The 7,487-nt window shown below is 40.9% G+C and overlaps 1 pseudogene; it reads right to left on the bottom strand.

Annotated features, from left to right (window-relative positions):
* Window positions 1-2,776, bottom strand: part of LOC105515182 — a 9,859-nt pseudogene extending 7,083 nt beyond the window's left edge.
* Between the last annotated feature and the right edge of the window lie 4,711 nt (window positions 2,777-7,487).

Raw genomic sequence — 7,487 nt, 5'->3', positions numbered from 1 at the left:
AGCCAGGATGGTCTCGATCTCCTGACCTCGTGATCCGCCCGTCTCGGCCTCCCAAAGTGCTGGGATTACAGGCTTGAGCCACCGCGCCCGGCATGCACCCCATTTTCAACTCAGAGACCCGTGCTCCAAAGGGTAGATACACAATGTCTTTGCTTTATGGATTTTCCTGTTAACAATTATAAGGGAAGCAAAATGTACCAAGAGGACAATTCCAGAGGTTTCACATTTCCATAGTGTCATAGCAATGTCCCTTCTCCTGTGCAGTTACAATGCCCCCACAGCAATGGCCACAGGATTATCTCAGCCCTGTCAGTTTTCCCTTGAAGGCCCAGGTTGTCAGGTGGGCAGGCCTCATTTGTCCTTGACTTCTGCCCAACACAGGTATCAGAAGAGGGAATTTCCACAAAGAAGTAGGTCATCAAATCATGGTGAAATGTACTTTCCAGCACCAAAAGACTGGAAGGGCAAACGTATGGTGTAATCTCGTTTTGTGAAAGGAAGGAGGAAAAGGAAAAGAAGCAGCAAAGAAGAAACATCATGTATGTGTGTATATATTTGTAGAAACTTGAAAAGTGATGTAGAAGTAGACATTCTATGATGCAGACAGTGCTTGCCTCGAGAGGAGTTTGGTGCAGTGAGGACTGGGAGGGAGGTGATTAACTTTTTCTTTATGTACTCTGTATTTTTGACTTGTTACAAGAATATATTAAATGCATTTTTACAAGTTCAATTCCATTCTATAGCATTGTTTTATAGTGATCGGATGAAAATTATTATACTATTTTTAACATGAACACATGCAAATCCTCCTAAAGTTAAATTTATTCACTTATTCTCTGCAAGACGTACTTCTACTTTAAGCTTAGAATCAGTATCATTTATGGCTAACAGTGTGGATTCCAAAGGCAGATTGCCTGGATGCAAATTCGGGCTCTCCCTCCTACTGGCTATATGACCTTGAGCAAAGTACAAAACCCTTCTGAGCCTTGATTTTTTAGCTTGTATAATGGAAATGATAATAGTTCTACTTCACAGGACTGCTCAGGAGATTTAATGAATCAAATATGTAGTGCATTTAGAATAGTGTCTGGCAAACTATATGTTAGTTTTTTTTAAGTTTTCTGTGTGGAGAACCCATCATTTATGAATCTAGATTATAGAAGCTGAGGCTTTTGCGATGTTTGTTATTGCCGTGGTGCTAAAAATCTCTGTAGTAATATACTTGTGCAAAATGCACATAAAACTGCTATGTACTATGAATTTTAAGTAACAATTATACTAAAAGCTTGAATATTTACTAGGATGTTTAAATTATAATAAAAGAAGATTTTCAGATTATAGTGCACGTATAATAAATATGGAGAAAGGAAGACAGCAAGTACACCTTTACATTAAAATCAAAGCTGTCACAAGGGCTGGGTGAGATGGCTCATGTCTGTCATCCCAACACTTTGGGAGGTCAAAGTCGGGGGATCCTTTGAGCCCAGGAGTTCAAGACCAGACTGGGCAATAGAGTGAGACCCTGTCTCTACAAAAAATTTAAAAACTCGTGAGGCACAGTGGCATGCACCTGTAGTCTCAGCTACTTGAGAGTCTTGTTGGGAGATCACTTGAGCCCAGGAGGGACTGCAGTGAGCTGTGACTGCACCAGCGCACTCCAGCCTGGGCAACAGAGCAAGACCCTACTTCAGAAATAAAACAGGCCAGGCACAGTGGCTCACACCTGTAATCCCAGCACTTTGGGAGGCCGAAGTGGGCAGATCACTTGAGGTCAGGAGTTCAAGACCAGCCCGGCCAATATGATGAAATCCCATCTCTACTAAAAATACAAAAAAATTAGCCAGGTTTGGGGGCAGGCGCTCATAATCCCAGCTACTCAGGAGGCTGAGGCAGGAGAATCTCTTGAACCTGGGAGGCGGAGGTTGCAGTGAGCCGAGATCACACCATTGTGCTCCACTCCAGCCTGGGCATTGCAGTGAGACTCCATCTCAAAAAAAAAAATTAAACAAAACAAAACTCTGTCACAAGAAAACACCAATGGGTGCTTAAGGATTATAAATGTGTCCAGTACTTTTCTGGCTACTATGGGATGAGCTGTAGGGGATCCTGGTGGGTACAGAGATGTGGATGTGCTGAGGAGGCAATAGTGGATAGGTTTGGTGCTACCTTCCAGAACACTTCACCACATTCTTCTCCACAACCACAAGGGTGGAAACAGGCTTTTAACACAACCAGGCAAAAGACATTGCTCATAGACTTTTCTTTCCTGCATGAAGTAAACAGGTCTTCACCCCCTAAACTTTTTTCCCAATTTTTGTGTGTTTTTTGTTTTAATTTTTTAAATTTTTAATTAATTATTTATTACTTTTTTTTTGTTGGTTGTTCTTTCTCTTTTAGATAACGTCCTTAGGAACATGGCTTTTCTCTCTCTCTCCCTCTCTCTTTCTTCTTCTTTTTTGAGACAGAATCTTGCTCTGTTGCTCAGGCTGGAGTGCAGTGGCACAATCTTGGCTCACAGAAACCTGCAGCTCCTGGGTTTATGTGATTCTCCTGTCTCAGCCTCCCGAGCAGCTGAGACTACAGGTGCCCACCACCATGTCTGGCTAATTTTTTTTTTTTTAAGTAGAGATGGGGTTTCACCATGTTGAACAGGCGGGTCTCGACCTCCTGACCTCAAGTGATCCACCCACCTCTGCCTCCCAAAGTGCTGGGATTACAGGTGTGAGCCCACTGTGCCCAGCCACTTTTCTCTTCTTCACCCTCACCTCTTCACCATAACCGTTCCTTCATAATCTCCATGCTTGATCTTTCTACAATATTTATCACTCCAAACAACAGGGTCAACTGCCACTGCCCCCTCTCCCTGATGCTCCCTTCTTCTTTTCTTCTTCTTCTTTTTTTTTTTTTGAGACAGAGTCTTGCTCTGTCTCCCAGGCTGGAGTGCAGTGGCGTGATCTCGGTCACTGCAAGGTTCACGCCATTCTCCTGCCTCAGCCTCCCAAGTAGCTGGGACTACAGGCACCTGCCACCACACCCGGCTAATTTTTTTGTATTTTTGGTAGAGACGGGATTTCACCATGTTAGCCAGGATGGTCTAGATCTCCTGACCTCGTGATCCACCTGCCTTGGCCTCCCAAAGTGCTGGGATTACAGGCAAGAGCCACTGCGCCCAGCCTAAAAACCAATTTCTTAATTTTTATTAAATCTAATTTATCAATTGTTTTCTTTTAGAATCATGCTTTTGCTGTTGAATCTATAAAAGTTTTGCCTATACCAAAATAAAATAAAATTTTCTCCTATATTTTCTTCCAGAAGTTTTGTATTTGGAGGGCTTATATTTTGTCTGTAATCTATTTTGAGCTTTTTTGGTATATGTTGCAAATTATGGATTTTACTTTTTTTGCATATGGATATCCAACTGTTTCAGTACCACTTGTTGGAAAGATTATTTATTTTCCATTAAATTGCCCTTGAAACCATCAAAACCAATTGACCATATATGCATGGGCCTTTTTATGGAATCTCTATCTGTTTTACTGATTTATCCATCATATGCAATTTCTCATTTTCTTGACTACTGTAGCTTTATAATAAACTCTGGAAGTCAAGTAATATGAATCCTTTTATATCATTCTTTTCCACGTCATTTAGGCTATTCTAGGTCCTTTGCATTTCCATATGAATTTTAAAATCGATTTGTCAATTTCTATAAAAAGATCCACTGGGATTTGGTTTCAGACTGCATTAAATCTGTAAATCAATTTGGGGAGAAGTAACATCTTAAAAATATCGAGTCTTTTCATCTATTAACATGGTATATATCTTCGAGTTCTAAGGCCTTTTAAATCTCTCTTAAGAATGTTCTATAGTCTTCAGGCACTCAGAGTTTACATATTGTTTGTCCAATTTATTCCTAATTATTATATATTTTCATGTAATTTTAAATGGTTTGGTTTTTAAATTTCAATTCTTTTTTTTTTATTTTTTGAGATGGAATCTTGCTGTGTCGCCAGGCTGGAGTACAGTGGTGTGATCTCAGCTCACTGCAACCTCCACCTCCCGGGTTCAAGCAATTCCCCTGCCTCAGCCTCCCAAGCAGCTGGGATTACAAGCATGCACCACTACACCTGGCTAATTTTTTGTATTTTAGTAGGGACAGGGTTTCACCATATTGGCCAAGATGGTCTTAATCTCCTGACCTTGTGATCCGCCCACCTCGGCCTCCCAAAGTGCCAGGATTACCGGCGTGAGCCACTGCACCTGGCCTAAATTTCAATTTCTAATTGAATGTTGCTACTATAAAGAAACACACTTGAGGTTGGGCACAGTGGCTCACCCCTGTAATCCCAGCCCTTTGGGAGGCTGAGGTGGTAAAATCATTTGAGGTCAGGAGTTCAAGACCAGCCTGGCCAACATTGTGAAACTTTGTCTCTACTAAAAATACAAAAAAATTAGCTCAGCGTGGTAGTATGCACCTGTAATCACAGCTATTTGGGAGGCTGAGGCAGGAGAATTGCTTGAACTCAGGAAATGGAGCTTGCAGTGAGCTGAGATCGTACCACTGCACTCCAGCCTGGGCCACACAGCGTTTTTCTATATTTCTATTTTATCTTGCAACCCTGCTAAGCTTACTTATTAGTGCTAGTAGCTCCTTTTTGTAGATTCCATAGGATTTTGCATATAGATAGTCATGTTCTCTGTGAGTAAAGATAGTCTTGATTTTTTTCTTTACAGCTAGAGACCTTTTAATTTCTTTCTCTTGCTTTATTGCACTAACCAGAACCTCTAATGGACCTCTTGCTAGAGTTTTATCAATTGCATTGAACTCTTTTTACTGAACTAGCTATTATTATGTTGATTTTTAATTTTCTTCTGTTTTGTTTTCATTAATATTCATTCTGATCTTTATTATTTCCATTCTTCTGTATAAGTTTTATTTGCCCTCTTCTTTTCTAGTTTTTGTGAGGTGGAGGCTGGGGTCATTGATTTGAGACTTTGTTTCTTTTCTATTATTTTCTTTTCTTTTCTTTTCTTTTTTCCAGGAAACATGTTCACATATGTAATGCTTAAAAGATGCACTGCCAAATCCTAAAAAAAAATTGTTTACATAGTATAACCTCTCCATGCTCAATTCCTGCCTCTCTTCCCACCCTGGTGCTTCAACTTCACACTCACCTTTCTTCATTTAATGGAACTGGCCTCACTTCTGTCGCTCTGGGGCCTTTATACATACTGTCCTACGTGCAAAACGTATTGCTGCTAAAACACATTGTGGTAAAGAAGCTGGCCAAAACCCAGCAAAATCAAGATGGTGATGCAAGTGACTTCTGGTCATCCTCACTGCTTATTAGATGCTAATTATAATATATTAGCATGCTAAAAGACACTCCCACCAGCACCATGACAGTTTACAAATGCCATGGCAACGTCTGGAAGTTACCCTATATGGTCTAAAAGGGGAGGAACCCTCAGTTCCTGGGATTGCCTACCTCTTTCCTAGAAAACTCATGAATAATCCACCCCTTGTTTAGCATATAGTCAAGAAATAACTATAAGTATCCTCAGTCAAGCAGCCCATGCCGCTGCTCTGTCTATGGAGTAGCCGTTCTTTATTCCTTTACTTTCCTAATAAACTTGCTTTCACTTTATAGACTCACCCCGAATTCTTTCTTGTGTTAGATCCAAGAATCCTCTCTCGGGGTCTGGATGAGGACCCCTTTCTGGTAACACCTGGACGTGGCCCAGTTTTTGTTGTGACGTCTGAACCCGGTTCAGATAAAAAAAAATTGTGCTCAAACTTGGATAGCTCAAAACACAAATCCATGGAGCTTCAGAATCCGAGAACTTACCCAGGTGTTTTTAGAGGGAGGACAAAATGAGTCTAGCAGGTACCTTGTTTGGTCACTCAGTGCTCCTGGGTGTTGATAGAAGCCCTACTTTGAATCTCACTTCTGACACCAACTGTTAAAAGAAAAACCTTAGGCAAATTTAATTTGTCAAAGTTTAATTGAGCAAAGATTGATTCATTAATTAGGCAGCCTCCAGAATCACAGCAGATTTAAAGAGACTCCAGTGCTCCTGCATAGTCAAAGAAAACTTGTGGACAGAAAAAGAAGTGACACACAGATAATGGAAGAGAGGTACAGAAATAGCCAGACTGGTTACAGCTTGGCATTTGCCTTATGTGAACCCAGTTTGAACAGTTGGCCACCTTCGATTGGCCAAAACTCAGTAGTTGGAAGAAGAATATGTTACAGTCTGTTTATACATTCAGTTAGGTTACAGTCTGCTATGTAGGGAGAAACCTTTCAAATATGTAAAGAGGCAGCTTTAGGCTAAATTTAATTTAACAAGCCCCAATTTAACTGATCCAAGGCCTTGTGCAAGCGCTTTGGTTGCATGCTGTTATGAGCAGAATGTTTTTGTTCCCCACAAATTAATATGTTGAAATCCTAATCCTTGAGGTGATGGTATTAAGAGGTGGGGCCTTTGGGAGGTAATTAGGTCTTGAGGGTGGAGCCCTCATGAATGGAATTAGTGCCCTTATAAGAAGAAACATGAGAGAGGTAATTTCTGTCTCCACCCTGTGAGGACACAGTGAGAAGACCACCATCTGCCAACCAGGAAGTGGGTCCTCACCAGACGAAGGTCTGCAGGCACCCTGATCTTGGACTTCCCGCTTGCAGCACTGTGAGAAATGTTTGCTGTTTAGCCCATCAAGTCTATGGTATGTTTGTCATGGCAGCCCGAACTGAGACATACAACCTGGATCTGATTCACTAGACAATGAAGAGTCAATTGAAAAAATTGATCTGCAACTCCTGTACCAATTATTACAGAGGTATTTTTCCTTAGAAACAATCTAAATTCCCAGCTGGGCTCAGTGTCTCACGCCTGTTATCTCAGCACTTTGGGAGGCCAAGGTGGGCAAATCACTTGAGGTTAGGGGTTCAAGACCAGCCTGGCCAATATGGTGAAACCCCATCTCTACTAAAAACACAAAAATCAGCTGGGTATGGTGGCAGGTGCCTGTAATCTCAGCTACTCTGGAGGCAGAGGCAGAAGAATTGCTTGAACCTGGGAGGCAGAGATTTCAGTGAGCCAAGATCGCGCCACTGCATGCTAGCCTGGGTGACAGAGTGAGACTCTGTCTCAACAAACAAAAAAAAAGAAAAAAAGAAACAATCTAAATTTCCAACAGTAGGTAAATGCTTTAAGTTCACTATTACATGTGTTACGGATAATTATTTGACCATTAGCGATGACTATGGAGATTTTAATCCCATGAAAAATAAATGCTTATGCTACATTGGTGTTTGAAGGAAGTAGGATTTTTAAAAATTGTTTTTCATTCCATGATCTAAGCTATGTACATAGAAGAAAAATTCATAGAAAAGTCTTAAGAGGAAAGATACCAAAATACTAAGTTTTCTTTGAGTGGTAAGCTTAGGTATGACACTTTCTAACATCTACTTTAGGGGATTTTG

This window comes from Colobus angolensis, unplaced genomic scaffold, assembly GCF_000951035.1.
Source record: "Colobus angolensis palliatus isolate OR3802 unplaced genomic scaffold, Cang.pa_1.0 Scaffold255, whole genome shotgun sequence".
In the NCBI taxonomy this organism is placed as follows: domain Eukaryota; kingdom Metazoa; phylum Chordata; class Mammalia; order Primates; family Cercopithecidae; genus Colobus; species Colobus angolensis.
Note: the sequence above shows the minus strand (reverse complement) of the source record. Positions and strands in the feature narration are given on the sequence as shown.